The sequence below is a fragment of the Spinacia oleracea genome, chromosome 3, assembly GCF_020520425.1.
Source record: "Spinacia oleracea cultivar Varoflay chromosome 3, BTI_SOV_V1, whole genome shotgun sequence".
In the NCBI taxonomy this organism is placed as follows: domain Eukaryota; kingdom Viridiplantae; phylum Streptophyta; class Magnoliopsida; order Caryophyllales; family Amaranthaceae; genus Spinacia; species Spinacia oleracea.
The window spans coordinates 72,537,754-72,555,317 of NC_079489.1; positions in this window are offsets into that span (position 1 = coordinate 72,537,754).

Below are 17,564 nucleotides of genomic sequence, written 5' to 3' on the forward strand. Positions count from 1 at the left end.
ATGGCGCCTCCCACGGTGAAATTCAAGACGAAGTTACCATTTTCGAGACGGACTTTGAAGTTGAAGCTTCAAGATGAAGTCGGGCCATACTAGATCACATTTATCTTATGCATGCTTTAAGTTATTTATTGCTTTAAATACGTCTTAATTATGCATGAGATTGTGGCTTGATTATGTTGCATGATTAAGGATTTTAGTTCACTTAAAATCTAACCAACATAGTAAGAGCCTTAAGTTCCAAAATTAAAAATTGAGTTAAAAGGTGTCATGCCAAAATATACACTTGCTTGGATATCCTTTACTTCAATCTAGTAATAGTTTTCGCTCAGCGAGGTGTTACTTATTGGTCCTAAAGGGCAAGGTACACAAATAATTGTGAGTACATGTTAGTTTTGGTGAAACTCAACGATATAAGTAAGGAGTCCTTTTATGTCGTGGCAAAATCGATAGGTTTACCTAATAAGTTCTTAGACGTACCTATCAACCAAGAGTAGTTTATAGACTATTAGCAAAAGGCTTTTGCTTACCTAAAAGATTTTAGAATTAAGTCTAAATACATAATGTGCTTAATTCTTCAATGGATTTTAGGGTCTTGGAATCATTTTATTCACACCTGCCGGAACACATAACTTGAATAAAATGCTTAATGAACATTGAATTATGCATGTATGCTAGAATTTAAGTTTATTAAGAGAAAGTGTGAATGGTTATTTATTTGTTTATTCTTTTCAATTGTAGTTTTAACTATGGAAAACAACAATTCATTCAACATTCGATCAATTCTCGAAAAGGAGAAGTTGAGCGGGAAAAACTTCCTTGACTGGCAAAGGAACTTGCAAATAGTTCTTATGCAGGAAGAAAATGAGTATGTCCTGGAAGAGGCGATGTCCGAAGCCGCATGCGAAGGGGTCACTCAGGCAGCCCTCAATCGTTGGATTGATGCCAACAAGGATGTGAAATGTCTAATGCTTGCAACCATGAGTGCACATCTACAGAAAACGTTCATCAACTCAGATGCTTTCACGATCATCAGTGAGTTAAAGAACATGTTCCAAGATCTGGCTCGAGTCGAAATATTCGAGACTCATAGGCAAATTCTTGAGACCAAACTTAAGAAAAGCGAGCCCGTAAGTCCACATGTCCTCAAAATGATTGGACTCATTGAGAATATGAGTCGGCTGGATCAGCAATTCTCTCAGGAAATGGCTGTAGACACCATCCTCCATTCTATTCATAGCGGGTATGATCAGTTCAAACTGAACTACAGTATGAATAGTCTGGACAAAACGCTCACTGAGCTTCACGGTATGCTGAAGACCGCTGAAAAGACGCTCAAAAGTGATAAGCAAGATGTGCTTATGGTGCGTGGGGGCAAGTTCAAGAAATCTGAATAGAAGAGGAATGCTAAGAAAGGTGGCAACAAGGCCAGCCAAACTAAGCAACCAGCTGGCGCCAAATCTGAAAAGAGGAAGGTCAGTCAACCCACTTCTGAATCTGAATTCTTCTACTGCAAGAAGAAGGGGCATTGGAAGAGAGATTTCTTGAAACTAAAGGAAGATCAGAAGAACGGAACAGTCGTTCCATCTTCAGGTATTTTCGTTATAGACTGTATACTTGCTAATTCAACTTCTTGGGTATTAGATACAGGTTGTGGCTCACACTTATGTTCCAATCCACAGGGACTAAGAAGAAGTATAAAGTTAAGCAAGGGTGAAGTCGACCTACGAGTGGGAAATGGAGCACGGATTGCTGCATTAGCTGTAGGAACTTATTATTTGTCGTTGCCCTATGGGCTAGTTTTGGAACTGGAAGAGTGTTTCCATGTTCCAAGTCTTACTAAAAACATCATTTCTGTTTCTTGCTTAGATGCTAAGGGATTTTCCTTTTTAATAAAAGACAATAGTTGTTCGTTTTATTTTTAAGAGATGTTTTATGGATCTGCTAGATTAGTCAATGGACTTTATTTATTAGATCACAACAAACAAGTTTATAACATAAATACCAAAAAGGCCAAAAAGGATGATTCAGATCTCACCTATCTGTGGCATTGTCGATTAGGCCATATTAACTTGAAACGCATGGAAAGACTTCAAAAGGAAGGAATTTTAGAACCATTTGACTTAGAGGATTATGGTAAGTGCGAATCATGTTTACTTGGCAAAATGACAAAGCAACCTTTCTCTAAAGTTGGAGAAAGAGCAACTGAACTATTGGGTTTAATCTACAGATGTATGTGGACCAGTGAGTACAAATGCTAGGGGTGGTTTCAGCTACTTTATCACTTTCACTGATGACTTCAGTAGATATGGTTATGTCTACCTAATGAAGCATAAGTCTGAATCCTTTGATAAATTCAAGGAATTTCAGAGTGAAGTAGAGAATCAATTAGGCAAGAAGATTAAAGCATTGCGGTCTGATAGAGGCGGTGAATATCTGAGCTATGAATTTGATGACCATCTGAAAGAATGTGGAATTCTATCAGAATTGACTCCTCCTGGAACACCACAATGGAACGTGTGTCGGAACGGAGGAACAGAACCTTGCTAGACATGGTTAGGTCAATGATGGGTCAGGTCGAACTTCCAATAGAATTTTGGGGACATGCACTAAATACAGCTGCACTCACTATAAATAGAGCTCCGTCTAAAGTTGTTGAAAAGACTCCATATGAGTTATTGTTTGGAAAGCCTCCAAAAGTGTCTTTTCTTAAGATTTGGGGATGTGAAGTATACGTCAAGCGATTAATTTCAGATAAACTTCATCCAAAATCTGACAAATGTATCCTTGTGGGCTATCCAAAGGAAACAAAGGGGTATTACTTCTACAATACATCTGAGAACAAGGTGTTTGTTGCTCGAGATGGTATCTTTTTGGAAAAGAATCACATTTCCAAAATGACAAGTGGGAGAAAAGTAGACCTCGAAGAAATTCGAGTCGAACAACAAACTCTAGAGAATGCTCAAGATGACATTCAAGATGAAACTCAGAGATCTTTAGAAGTATCTGGTGAGAATCATGGTCAATCTAGAGATGTAACCCCGCGTAGATCGCAGAGATATAGATCTCAACCGGAAAGGTACTTAGGTATTTTGACGAACGAGAGCTATGATGTTCTATTACTTGAAAGTGATGAACCTGCGACTTACAAACAAGCTATGACGAGCCCTAGCTCCAAGCAATGGCAAGAAGCCATGCAATCTGAATTAGACTCCATGTCTGAAAACCAAGTATGGGATTTGGTCGATTTGCCAGATGGCTACCAAGCCATTGGAAGCAAATGGGTTTTCAAACTGAAAAAGGACAAGGATGGGAAACTTGAAGTTTTCAAAGCTAGATTGGTTGCAAAAGGTTACAGGCAAGTCCACGGTGTGGATTACGATGAAACCTTTTCAACAGTTGCAATGCTAAAGTCTATTCGGATAATGTTAGCAATCGCTGCATATTACGATTACGAAATATGGAAGATGGATGTCAAAAGCGCTTTCTTAAACGGCGTTTTAACAGAAACTGTGTTTATGACACAGCCTGAAGGTTTTGAGGATCCAAATAATGCTAAAAAGGTATGCAAGCTAAAGAAATCAATCTACGGATTGAAGCAGGCATCCAGGAGCTGGAATATACGTTTTGATGAAGCAGTTAGTGACTTTGGTTTCATCAAGAACGCAGACGAATCTTGTGTATACAAGAAGGTCAGTGGGAGAAAAATTGCTTTCCTAGTATTATATGTCGATGACATATTACTTATCGGAAATGACATTCCTATGTTGAACTCTGTCCAGATTTGGCTTGGGAAATGTTTTTCGATGAAGGATCTAGGAGAAGCACAGTACATATTGGGCATCAAGATTTACAGAGATAGATCTAAAAAGATGATTGGACTTAGTCAAAGCACTTATATCAATAAGGTGCTTGAAAGGTTCAAGATGGCAGACTCCAAGCGAGGCTACCTACCCATGTCTCATGGAATAACTCTAAGCAAGACTCAGTGCCCAAAAACACTTGATGAGCGTAGACGAATGAATGGGATTCCATATGCATCATTGATTGGTTCAATAATGTATGCTATGATATGTACACGCCCGGATGTTGTGTACGCACTCAGTGCTACGAGCAGATACCAGTCAGACCCAGGAGAGGCACATTGGACTGCTGCCAAGAATATTCTGAAGTACCTGAAAAGGCACAAAGATGACTTCCTGGTCTATGGTGGAGATAATGAAATAATTGTTAAAGGCTATACGGACGCAAGTTTCCAAACCGACAAAGATGATTTCAGATCACAGTTTGGGTTTTTGTCTTCTGCCTCAACGGAGGTGCAGTAAGCTGGAAAAGTGCTAAGCAAAGCACCATTGCGGATTCTACAACTGAAGCGGAGTACATTGCTGCACATGAAGCAGCAAAGGAAGCTATATGGCTAAGGAAGTTCATAGGTGAACTTGGTGTAGTCCCCTCCATTAAAGGACCAATAGCCTTGTATTGTGATAATAACGGAGCTATTGCACAGGCAAATGAGCCTAGACACCACCAAAGAGTCAAGCATGTACTTCGTAGATTTCACCTTCTACGAGAGTTCGTTGAAAGAAAAGAAGTCGAGATAAGCAAGATTGGAACTGACGACAACATATCAGATCCATTGACTAAACCTCTGCCGCAGGCGAAGCACAACTCGCACACTGCAGCTATGGGAATCAAGCATATTGGAGAATGGCTTTGATGTCCTTATTTAATGTTTTAAAGTTTTAGAGTTTAATTCTTTGCAAAACATTATTGGTTAATCATTCACAATAAATGAATAGAACTCATTTTTCCATTTAATTTGTGGTTTATTAAATGATGGGTCCCTTCAATTTGACGATATATTCAAGATAGACTGTCAGGACCAGTCCTGTGACTAAGAAATGTCTATCAAGTGAACTTGAATGTCAAAAGTTGAAAATGGTCCCTGGTCGGAGTTTTCTATAAAATTGGACGCATAGAAAACATTAGACGACTAGAATGCAAGATGACTAGTAGTTCTGTTTCTTGAACTATGTGGACATGGCAATGTCATAATCATTTGCATAGATACTTACTTTGGGAAGACTAGTATCGGACAGACCTATGAAACTTTACTGTAAGAGATGAAAATCTGTCATAAGTAAATTTCATTAAAATTATTAGACACTAAATCCTCAATACCTGAGTGATTTGAGATTACTTGTTTGAGAACTGGTTGGTTTGACGTTGACCAACCGTCGCACCGTAAAAGGAGGCTATAAAGGCAACGCTCAGATAATCACCTATCAAACAAAGTCTAATCTCAAGATTGCAAGATTGGGATTGTCCTCCCATAAATCGGGATGAGATGCTTAAAAGTTGTACAAGGCCACTCGGAGAGCTAGAAACTGTGAAATGCATGGCCGTGCTCGGATGAATCATAGGCTATGATTATCTGTTTATTTGATCAGTTGAACTCTGAAACCGAGAAACACCTCTGGACATAATAAGGATGACAACTCTTACCTTATGTTCAAGAGCAAGCATCGAGCGACAAAGGAATTAGTTAAATGCACACTTGTCCCTAAGGACAAGTGGGGGACTGAAGGAAATAGTACCCTTGGTCCAAGTATGCATATAATATTAAGTCTAATAAATGCGGTTCAGTATTAATTAACAAGTTAATAATTCAGTGAGATCAAGTGAGCTGGATGCCTAGCTAGAGGCCGCTTCAGTTCAAGTGGAATTAATGATATTAATCCACAGCTTACTCTTGACTGAACCCGTAGGGTCACACAAATAGTACGTAAACGGATCAAGTAATTAATGGCATTAAATACTCCATCTATGGATATTCGGAATCGACGGATCTTGGTTTCAGTGGGAGCTGAGATCGTCACAAGCAAGAAATGAATACTCCGGAAACGATGATATTACCGGAAACGGAAATATGGATCGTATCGGAAATATAAATATTATCCAAGTCGTAAATGTTGCCGGAAACGGAAACATGGTACGTATCGGAAAATATTAATGGAAATGGAAATATTGCCGGAATCGAAAATATTGCCGGAAACGGAAATATTGTCAGAATCGGAAATATTATCGGAATCGGAAAATAATTCCGGAAACGGAAATATTAAATATTTGTTCGAAACGGAAATTAATTCCGGAATCGGAAATATTAAATATTGTTCGTATCGGAAATAAATTCCGGAATCGAGAATTTAATCGGAAGCGTATCGTACGAATTAGCATCGGACGAGGCCTGCCAGACGAAGGCCCAGCACGAAGCCGGGCCATCGCCCAGCACGCCAGCGCGCCACAACGCACCAGCCAAGGCTGCGCCAGGCCCACCGCAAGGCAGGCCCAGCGCGCGCCAAGGCTGCGGCAGCGTGTGGGCCTCGTGGCAATGGGCTGCGAGTGCTCGCGGGCTGCGCGCGCGCATGGCGCCCCTCGTGGGCTGCTGTGCGTGCGTGTGTGTGTTTGTGTTTATATACGAATCCTAAAGCTATCAGGATTCGATATATGATTAAATTCCTAATCCTAAAAGGATAAATTAACTAAATAAGAGTTCTACTAGGATTCTAGTTTAATTAATTCGTATCCTAGTAGGATTCCAGTTCCTTTTCCATACCTCTATAAATAGGTGCCTAGGGTCATAATTTATAGATACAATTGAAGTATTCTAAAGGTAAGATTTTGAAGAAAAATCAGCCATACACTTGCACCTAATAGCCGAAATTCCTAAGCTACCTTAAGGGCGATTCTAGTTGGTCAAGCTTAAGGCGGATTCGAACGTGCTGTGGACTATCTACGGAGGGACGACACTTGGAGTCCTAAAGACTTGTTCTTGTTCGGTTCGGGCGCAGATAGGGAGGGCACGCAACAAAGTGTATGCATCTAGACTATGCTAAATGATTATGTGTAAATAATATGCTTTCCTGGCTTTATGGTTTTTCCGCATGATTTATGTTTTGTCATATGAATCATAACCTAACAAGAGGAGCCCCCATTCACAGAACTAATAGATTTATGTTCCTTCGTCACCTCCCTTTTGGGATCAATATGACAATTCCACTTCTTGTCACATATTTTGCGCCGAACATGAACCAATTTAGTCTCTGAATCATGTAACCTTTGTTGTGCTTGTTTAAGCTACAGAATTGTTCCCAATAAATTAGCCACCGATTCTTTCGGATTTGTTGGAAAAAACAGTCCGTAAATTTTACGCCTCGTCGGGGTGGGGGGGGAGAGGTATTAAAAGATAATAAATAAAACATCAAAGAAGTAATATGGTAGGATTTGTGAAGACAAAACCTTGTAAATTTCCCCCCAATTATCTATTCTTGGCAGAAAAGGGAAAAAACTCGAAAAGCTTCTAGTTCCAAACTTCTTACAGTCGTTTAGATTACTTACATATTTGGCACCCGCGCTGGCATTTGCCAAAATTTCTATAACCTTTCTTCTTTCGGATTTTTCATGAAATGCCCCCGAGGTTTGTCTTAATGCACCAAATACCCCTAAACTTTCCAGAATGCACCAAATACCCCTGAGGTTTAAAACAATAACACAAAATGCCCTTAATGAGCATTTTCCGTCCATTCCGTTAAGTCACCGTTAACATTAATTTTTTTTTTCTTTTTTTTTTTAATTCTCTGTCTCTTTCTCTTTCCTTTTTCATTCTTCATGAACTTCACTCACAACCACCACCAAGCCACCACCAAACCCCATTATTTCACCTGAACTCAAGGAGAAGCTTTCTAGTACTCCCCTTTCAAAGATTCAACTCAAACTCAAACAAACACATTCGATTTTCCTCTCTTCTCAAAATTCAGATCTACAACACAAGCCCTAACAAAAAAATTGATCCCCAAATCGGGGATTTCAATCTAGCATTGCTGCTCGTCGTAATAATCGGAACGGAGGGGGAAGTGCAGGGGAAGGAAATGTCGCCGACGAGGAAGGGGGAATGGGGTTTGGTGGTGACGGCAGTGAGGAGCAGTGAGGAAGTGCGGGGGAGGAAACCCGGGGGAGGGGTTTGGTGGTGGCGGCATTGAAGGTCAGTGCGGGGGAGGGAAACGCCGGGGGGTGGGTTTTGGTGGTGGCTGCATTGAAGTTCGTGGCAGCTTTGTTCAATTTGTTTTTGGTCACAGTTTTTGGTGGTGGCGGCGATACCATACATACAGTGCTAACATGGAAGCTCTCTCTCTCCTCTTCTCTCTATCCTGATCAACAATTTCCCTCTTTCAATTTTTATTTTTCAAACCCCTATTTTTTAGGAAATTGTTTATCTCTCTCCTCTCGAATTACATCCTTAATTCTTCTCATACATTGTTGAATCAATTACGCCTGCAAATTCGTTTGATCGGCGATGAAGAAGCAAGTAGTTTTTGGTCTTTTTTTTTTTTTTTTTAATAGTGAATTAGATTTTTTAGTGGCTTAATTTTCTTTTAGATACTAGTTAATTAAGTTTTAGGGGTTTAATTAATTAATTAAGTGTTAATATTAGAATTAGTAAAGAAAATGGTTGAGTAAGGGCAAAAAAGTAAATTCACGATAACGGTGACTTAACGGAATGGACGGAAAATGCTCATTAAGAGCATTTTGTGTTATTGTTTTAAACCTCAGGGGTATTTGGTGCATTCTGGAAAGTTTAGGGGTATTTGGTGCATTAAGACAAACCTCGGGGGCATTTCATGAAAAATCCGTTCTTCTTTTCAACAACATCCCCTTCATGTTTCATTACTTATAAAGCTGCATAAAAGTATTCCTAAGAGCACTTGTTTAATAAAGAAAAGTGACAATTGATAAAGATCCTCCACTGTCCATTCTGAGACCGGATCCAACTCTCAACTTATTTCTGCACCAAATCTACATAATATGAAACGAAAGAAAGCTAACAGAAGTTCAACGCAATTCCTTACTAATGAACTATCCAAACACAAAGCCTCAGAAACAGTAAATTCCCCTTGTTTTATCCTAATTACTAAAACAAATTACTAAGCAACAGAAATGATGACTCCTCCTCTCTTTTTTCACTTCTTTCGCCTCCCCTCATTACTTTTTGCCACCGGTCAATCGCTACCCGAACAACCTTTACAAGATACAACTTTCACATCAGCAAAAAAACATTTAAGCATTGTAAAATGAAATTGGTCTGTTTCACAAGTACTCCTCAAAGTAATTCTCCAACCCACCAAACAAGAAGCTGCAATCTGTACCCACTACCCCAATTTTGAAACCCTAAGTTGCTCATTTCACTAACTAATACAAAATTTCCATACCCATTTCAAAATAGCAAAAATCTCAACTACCCTAATAACCAAAATCATCATAATCAACATCAAAAATACAAAAACCTATAAAATGATCGATTCCAAAAACCACCAAATTCACATACAAAACTAAATATTTCAGCAACCAAACAAACAGAAAAACTGTAATCTTTACCAACTACCCCAATTTTAAACTCTAAGTTGCTCATTTCACTAACTTGATGCAAACTTTCCATAGCAATTTCAAACTAAACACAAAATTCAACTACCCTTGTAATCAAAATCATCAAAATAAACATCAAAATTACAAAAACCTAAAAAATTATCAATCCCGAAACAACAAAATCCACACAAAACAATGCAACAATTCAAACAATTAAAAAAAAAAAGCAACAGAATATGAAGTAAAATAACAAAAAAGAAAAGGAAGTTTAAGCCAAGTTCAATCCAACATAAATCCATACAATTAAATTCTAGCTTTGTTTCTCTCAAAATATGTCACTGCCATAAATAAAAACAAAAAGCGAGAGCAAGGATTCAATGCTTCTCTGATTTCATAAGCAATCATAGAAATTTATGCTGTAAATGAAACATTTATAAGCTTACCGAGAGCATGTCGTTTCTGGAAGGATATTCTACTGTACTATCGACATCATCTTCCTCAGATCCAGCATCATCTGAATCTGAATTTGAGTTAGGATCAAAGCTCCCTGCATGATTAATTTTGTGGGTTCCTGGTAATTCAGTCTCAGATGTGACAAAGGACTCAATATCACACCTTTCCCAAGAGTAAAGTTATCTATCTGTTTTTCGCAACTTTGAAGGAGGATTTTGAGCAAAAAAGAATTCATAATGCTGGCCTCTAGTAGTGAACCTATGAGTTTATGGAACTTGTAGTTTTTCAACGTAAGCATATGAGTATTTCATTACTTAATTATAATGCATAGTTTACAAAATTAAATATTGTTACAATTTAGAGTCTTGTTTTAGCAAAAATATACATCACTACAACGACTAATTTATTAAAGCAAAAGGTGTGTTATAGAAATACATAGCTTGTTTTCCTGTTGGAGTTCAAGAAATCATATGTTTCTATAAGAATCCAAGAGAGTTCCAAAATATTGCCCGAATGGAATTCATCATTAGCGCCTGTCGTCAGATGAATATACAAAATATTAGCAGCTATGATCTTCATGTTTAAAAGCTAAGCTTAGTATAGAAAACCCCAAAGTGTAAACAACAGAGCAAGTAGAGAAGCACTTCTAAGTACCAGTGTATACAACAAAGAAAGCAGACAAACATATTAAAGTGCCAATAATCAGTGTCGGGGCTATAATCACGCTATAATAATGGGGCCCTGTGCAATTCTCAAAATCGGGCCCTCAATTCATTACTTTAATCAAAATTCCAATTTTTATTAAACAAAACATCATCCCTTATACAAAATTGTCGAAATTCTAAACATAACAAAAAACATTAATTAACAGAGATTCAATTTGGGGAAGAAGGATGAAATCAAATTTGAACAAGATTTGGGGAAAAATGAATGAAATTTAATTAAAGGATTTGGTTTTGGGAACAATGAACAAAATTTATTGTAAATATCGAAAAAACATAACCGAAGGAGAAGGTCAAAGTCCGAAAATCAAGCAAAACATTACCCTCGTTGTACAGGGATTCGAACCCAGGACCATTGGTTTGTTAATTCATTAACTTAACCAATGCTCCAATTTAGTTTTTATGTATATTTAGGAGACTATTTACACTATATTAAAAATTAAAATTTGGGAGCCCTGTTCCGTCGCTCACCCCGCGCTGCCCCAGAACCGGCCCTGCCAATAATCACAACAGAACATTACAACCTCTAAGCCATTAGTCAAACTTCGGAGACAGCACATTCACCCTATTTCTAGCTAAGACTCTAGCCTTTAATGTTTGAAGTATGTTTTGAAATGCTTACAGTACTGAATACGATAAATTCAGTTTCTTTTCCCAATCAAGATGTTGATAGAAACTGATGATGAAACGAAGCCATTACAAAGTCATTTATATAGAAACAGATTACGAAGCCAATACTTGAGCCAATCAAGTTTGAAGATCCTAGTCGTAGGATTCTTTATCAGAAACTGAAATTCGATTGGGAACACACTTTTTCAAGGTATGGAAGCGAATTACCGTGAATGTGAAGAATGGGATTAAGTCCTTCTAGGTGAACTTTTCAAGAACATAAACCTAGAAATATGATAACGTGAATGACAAAACAAGTACAGCCTGCAGACCCCCCCCCCCCCCCCCCCCCCGCCAAAGACCCTAAGAATTCACACCGTCTTACGTCCCAGATGTTGAGTCTTTCAAGCGACAACTCCAGTTATAAATGGTTCCGATATTGATGAAAGCTAGAACGTTGGTGCTAGGAAGAGTGGTAGACAAGGAAGATAGCTGATCTTGGAACAATAATACATAGGATGTTCTAGTCAAATTAGTGAACATCAAAAAGCTGTCATCTCTCACGAATGCTAAGCACATACATCAGCGCTCAAAGTAGCTCTCTAGAAAACAAGTTAACTACTTTAATTCACACAAAAAATCCATCTCTCACGAATCATTCCATGTTATAAGCATCAATCTCAACAACGTGAGACGTTGCATTTATCAAAGCCTGCTTCAGTTCTTTGACTTTAAAAAGTTACTTGAAACCATTAAACTCAAAAACAAAAGCACTACAATCAAAGGACATTGAACAATTCCAAAACAAAACTACCAGAAATCAGAATAACAGTAAATGATCATCAATAAAATACATAAGCAGCTACAGAAACCCTAAATCAATTAATTTTACAGTAAAAGACAAAAAACGCAACGTAATTTGATCCAATTATGTTCACAAATATTATATGCTAATCTTATTTGATTTCATTAAAAAACAGAAAAAAGACAACAAAAGAACACAAACATCATAGAAATAAGACCAATCATCTATTCAATGATTCAAAACAAAACTCACCAGTCAAGATATAGCTAAGACCCCTTTTTGCTAATGTATCAACAAATTTCAAGCGATCAGGTAGTGCCGTAAAGCCCAACCTAGAATGCATCAAGACAAAGTAATCAACAATAGGGGAAAAAAGCTCCACAATTGTAAAAATACAGAGTAATACTTATGAAATTCATGTAAGATACACAAGATTTCAAAAATCACCCTCCTTTGACTTATGAAATCTAAACAAATCTTTCTTCTTTCTTTATGGTTGGACCCATGCATGCATCATTTTAACATTAGAGTGTGAATTTCAATAATTCCTATACTTTTTTAATAAGCCCAAAAAAATTTACTTTGATCTTTATCAGTAAGTGAGATATAGAAATCATTCCAACAATAAAATTTAAATTTAGATCATTAGTAATACTGTAGTGAATTGTTAGTGTATAATAAAATCAAAGTATATTTTCATAATCAATTTGTCAAAGTCAGGAGTAATTAGGGTCAATAACAAGAGAAGATCATTGATAAATATGAGGAAGCACTTATGATCTAGGATTTGAAACCCACTGCAGCATTTCTGATACCTTAAACATGCAAGAACAATAAGGAGAAAAGAGCACTTTGTTCTTGTTTTCTCAGAAATAATACAAAAGCACCTCCAACATATACTCAATATTTATATAAATCCAAAGCTTTTAAAAGATGTTAGCAGAGGGTAAACATGTAATAACACATTAAACAATTGTATAATTTCCATTTACATGACTGATCAATATAAAATTCTTTTTAAGCCCTAAAAGCTAATCCCAGAAATTGAAAGATTCACCAACCTTTCACATGACCGCTTAATATATAAATCTTTTAAAGCCCCAAAATTTAATCCCAGAAATTGAAAAATTCAGCAACCTTTAATTAAATGGGAAAAAATAATAAAACCATTTCAGTACCTCCACATTTTTCTCTTCACCTGAGAAACCTTGAAATGGCAGCTCCTCCACACCGCACACATTCACAGATGAACTAAAAGCTCAATAATGCCATTGACACAATTATGGAAATAAAAGCTTATGCCATTGACGCAACAAATGCCAGTCAGAGCCCTGAACAAGTTGATTAAACGCGAAATAATTTCATAAATCTTCACCGAATTTCACAAATCTCTGGCCGCAGTCGAAACAAATTCGTGAGAATTTCACAATCTCTAACCGCTATCGAAACAGAATCTTGAGAAAGTTTCAGAAAAGAGATTAAAGACCTCGATAACTGAATCTGAATTTCTTTCTTGAAGTGGATAAACACAGCTTTGTTCAACAAAATCTTCTATTCATCTTCAACCCGCGCCTCTTCTTCGTTTTCCCTGTCGTCTTTTATGATTTATGATCCAAGTTCAATTTTTGTAGAGAAGGGGAAACTAAAATATCATGGTTCTAGGAAATAAATTGGTGTTTTTCAATATTATATATTTGAATTAAAAAAAAAAGAATCAAATAGAAGAAAGGAACACCGGGTTAAGCTTTTTCTGGGTTGGGATGAAGTATTGAAGCTCCATTGATTAGAGAAATATAAAACTTGAATAAGGTGGCTGAAGAATAAAGAGAGGAAAGCACGTGGAAAGCTAAGCTCTTCCTTCAAAATGGGGTTAAATTTGTAAAAGGAGATGTGTGGTTTGTATATTATTACTGAAAATACATTTGTAAAGGGAGATGAAAAGGGTATTCCATATAATTACTGTTTATAAGAAAAGTAGTGTAGGTGCCACTTTTAAAAGAGTAAAGATACACAGTATATTTCGATTAATAAAATTTTATCCAGTCGATGAAACTACGTTACATTTTATTTATACTTCTTTTCGAACACTCTTATTAATTTTATTTGAGATTTGTGAAATAGGTTATTGTGAAACTGATCTTACATGATCAATTTTCCAAGTAAATTTGAATCAAATTTAGGAGAACAACAAAGGTAGTAACACAGAGAAAATGAGAAATCCCCAAATTCATTTTATTTTAGAAACTCTCATAAAACAAGTTTATTACCGGAAGAAGATATATAAATACGTAATGAAGTTTATTAACAGTTAAAGAAGTTTGTTGTAACAAACTCTGGACAGTTGCCCATCTATCAGACTAAGCTTAATTATGAAATTAATATAATCATAAATATATATGCACCACAAAAACTTTTGTGTGCCCCAGTCTACAATATTTTACTATACATCCAACCTAGCGCGTAAAATGTGAAAAATAGAACTCACTCAAGGTAAAAAGTGATCTAGACCAAAGATAAAAGTGAAACCGACAAAAGATATATGTAACCTTAATCGATGACTAAATTTATCTTACCCAAGGATAAATGTGACTAACAATAAACAATGAAGTCAACTTAGAGTGATATGCTTGTTACAATTTATAACTATGACCAATAAAACACCAATAATGAGAATACGCCAATACACAAGTGTAATATAGGTAGTCGGCTATGTGGAGCTTGAGCCCACATCATGTACAATATTGTACATTGCTTTACCATTTGAGCTAATACCCTTGGAAATAAGGTAATTTATAACTACAATAAAAAAAACTAATAACATCAAGACAAATTTGACAAAAAGGACCTTTTATAACTCAAATGTTGCGAGAAAGGACCTTATATAATTTTTTTTTGTGAAAACACACCTTAAAGTAATTTTTTTTGCGAGAAAGGACCTAAGGGAAGTTTCCGGCATTGACTGAGCTTTTCCGGCCATTGACTTGCACGTGAGCAGCACGTGTGGCTTACGTTGGCTAAAGACATTGATTTTCCCGAGTCTTGAATTTTCAAACTTGATTTTATTTCGATTTTTTTTTTCAACTTTAGGTTTTAAAGCTTAGAATTTTGGAGGAAAATTGGGTGTGATTAGCAAAATAAAGTCACACGTGCTTCTCGCGTGCAAGTCAATGGCCGAAAAAGCTCAGTTAATGCCGGAAATTTACTTTTGGTTGTCTTTCGCAAAAAAAATTACATTAAGGTGTGATTTCACAAAAAAGAAAATTATATAAGGTCCTTTATCGCAAATAAATTTACATTAAGGTGTGATTTTACAAAAAAAAATATATAAGGTCCTTTCTCGCAAAATTTGGGTTAATAGGTCATTTTTAACAAATTTGCCTAACATCAATAAGGGTAACTCATACTCCGTAACAAATAAGGGTAACTAAAAGAACATAATAGGTGCGGATAACCTTCCTCTTTTAGACCGTCACACAATATATTATCGTAGATCGGTCTTTCTGAAAAGTTTTTGTATGCACCATAGTTCACAATTACTGTATCAAACAGAGCCAAAGAAGATAATTGAGTTACGGATTGGCCCATTGACAGTAAATATTAGCAACAACAAAATAACGCAAATTTTTGGCTATACCCGGGTACAGCCAAAGCTGGCTGTACCCCCATCCAAAACGACGTCGTTTTGTGTTGTTTAAAATGAACATTAATATACTGGTACAAAAATGAACATTTACTATTTCAGAAATGAACATTTATTTATTTATTTGGAATGAACATTTACTATTTTGGAAATGAACATTTATTTATTTATTTGGAAATAAACTACAAAAATGAACATTTACTATTTCGGAAATGAACATTTATTTATTTATTTGGAATGAACATTTATTATTTTGGAAATGAACATTTATTTATTTATTTGGAAATAAACAATATAGGCGCTTGTAAAAACATAAAAGACCAATGAAGTGAACAATTTCATTATGAACATTAACCATATATTTATTGTGAACAAACAAATAAACAAGAAAGAACAAATAATTCAACAAAAAAGAACAAACAATATAAAAAAGAACAAAAAATTCCAGAAAAAAGAACAAACAATACAACAATTATGAACAATTTTATGATGAATTTTAAAGCCAACATGAAAGAACAAACAATACAACAAGAAAGAACAAATACTAGTACAAAAATGAACATTTACTATTTCAGAAATGAACATTTATTCATTTATTTGGAATGAACATTTACTATTTTAGAAATAAATATTTATTTATTTATTTGGAAATAAACTACAAAAAGAACATTTACTATTTCGGAAATGAACATTTATTTATTTATTTGGAATGAACTTTTACTATTTTGAAAATGTACATTTATTTATTTATTTGGAAATAAACAATATAGGCGCTTGTAAAAACATAAAAGACCAATGAAGTGAACAATTTCATTATGAACATTAACCATATATTTATTGTGAACAAACAAATAAACAAAAAAGAACAAATAATTCAACAAAAAAGAACAAACAATATAAAAAAGAACATAAAATTCCAGAAAAAGAACAAACAATACAACAATTATGAACAATTTTATGATGAATTTTAAAGCCAACATGAAAGAACAAACAATACAACAAGAAAAAACAAACAATAAAGCAGATAATTATCATGAACAAACAAATAAACAAGAAAGAACAAATAATTCAACAAAAAAGAACAAACAATATAAAAAAGAACATAAAATACCAGAAAAAAGAACAAACAATATAACAATTATGAACAATTTTATGATGAATTTTAAAGCCAACATGAAAGAACAAACAATACAACAATAAGTTTGATGAATGAATTTAAAAAACAACAAGAAAGAACAAATAGTACAACAAGAAAGAACAAACAATACAAAAAGAAATAATAAAAGATTAATGAAGAGTTTAATTATGAACATTAACCATATGATTATTATAAACAAACAAATAAACAAGAAAGAACAAACAATATAAAAAGAACATAAAATTCCAGAAGAAAGAACAAAAAATACAACAATTATGAAAATTTGATGATGAATTTAAAAAACAACATGAAAGAACAAACAATACAACAAGAAAGAACAAACAGTACAACAAGAAAGAACAAACAGTACAACAAGAAAGAACAAACAATACAATAAGAATGAACAAACAGTACAATAAAAAAGAACAAACCGTCGACAAGAATGAACAAACAATATGAGCGCGTCGTTTTGGGGGTACAGCCAGAGCTGGCTGTACCCGGGTACAGCAGTTAGCAATTGAACAAAATAATTAATGCGAAAAAGCTGAATAAATTGCTCATGTTGGGCTGCCAAAACATACCCGATTTAACCAACATCTGACAAAAATCTAATTAACTCGAAAAAAAATTCACACATTCAATCAAGATGAGCACAATAATCGCGCAAAAAACTTTATTTGATTATACCCAATCATAAACGATCTAAAACTCTATTTGATAACCTGTACATGTTTAGCGTTTCCGATTTCCCATCCGGTGGATCGGATAAGAAATAATTGA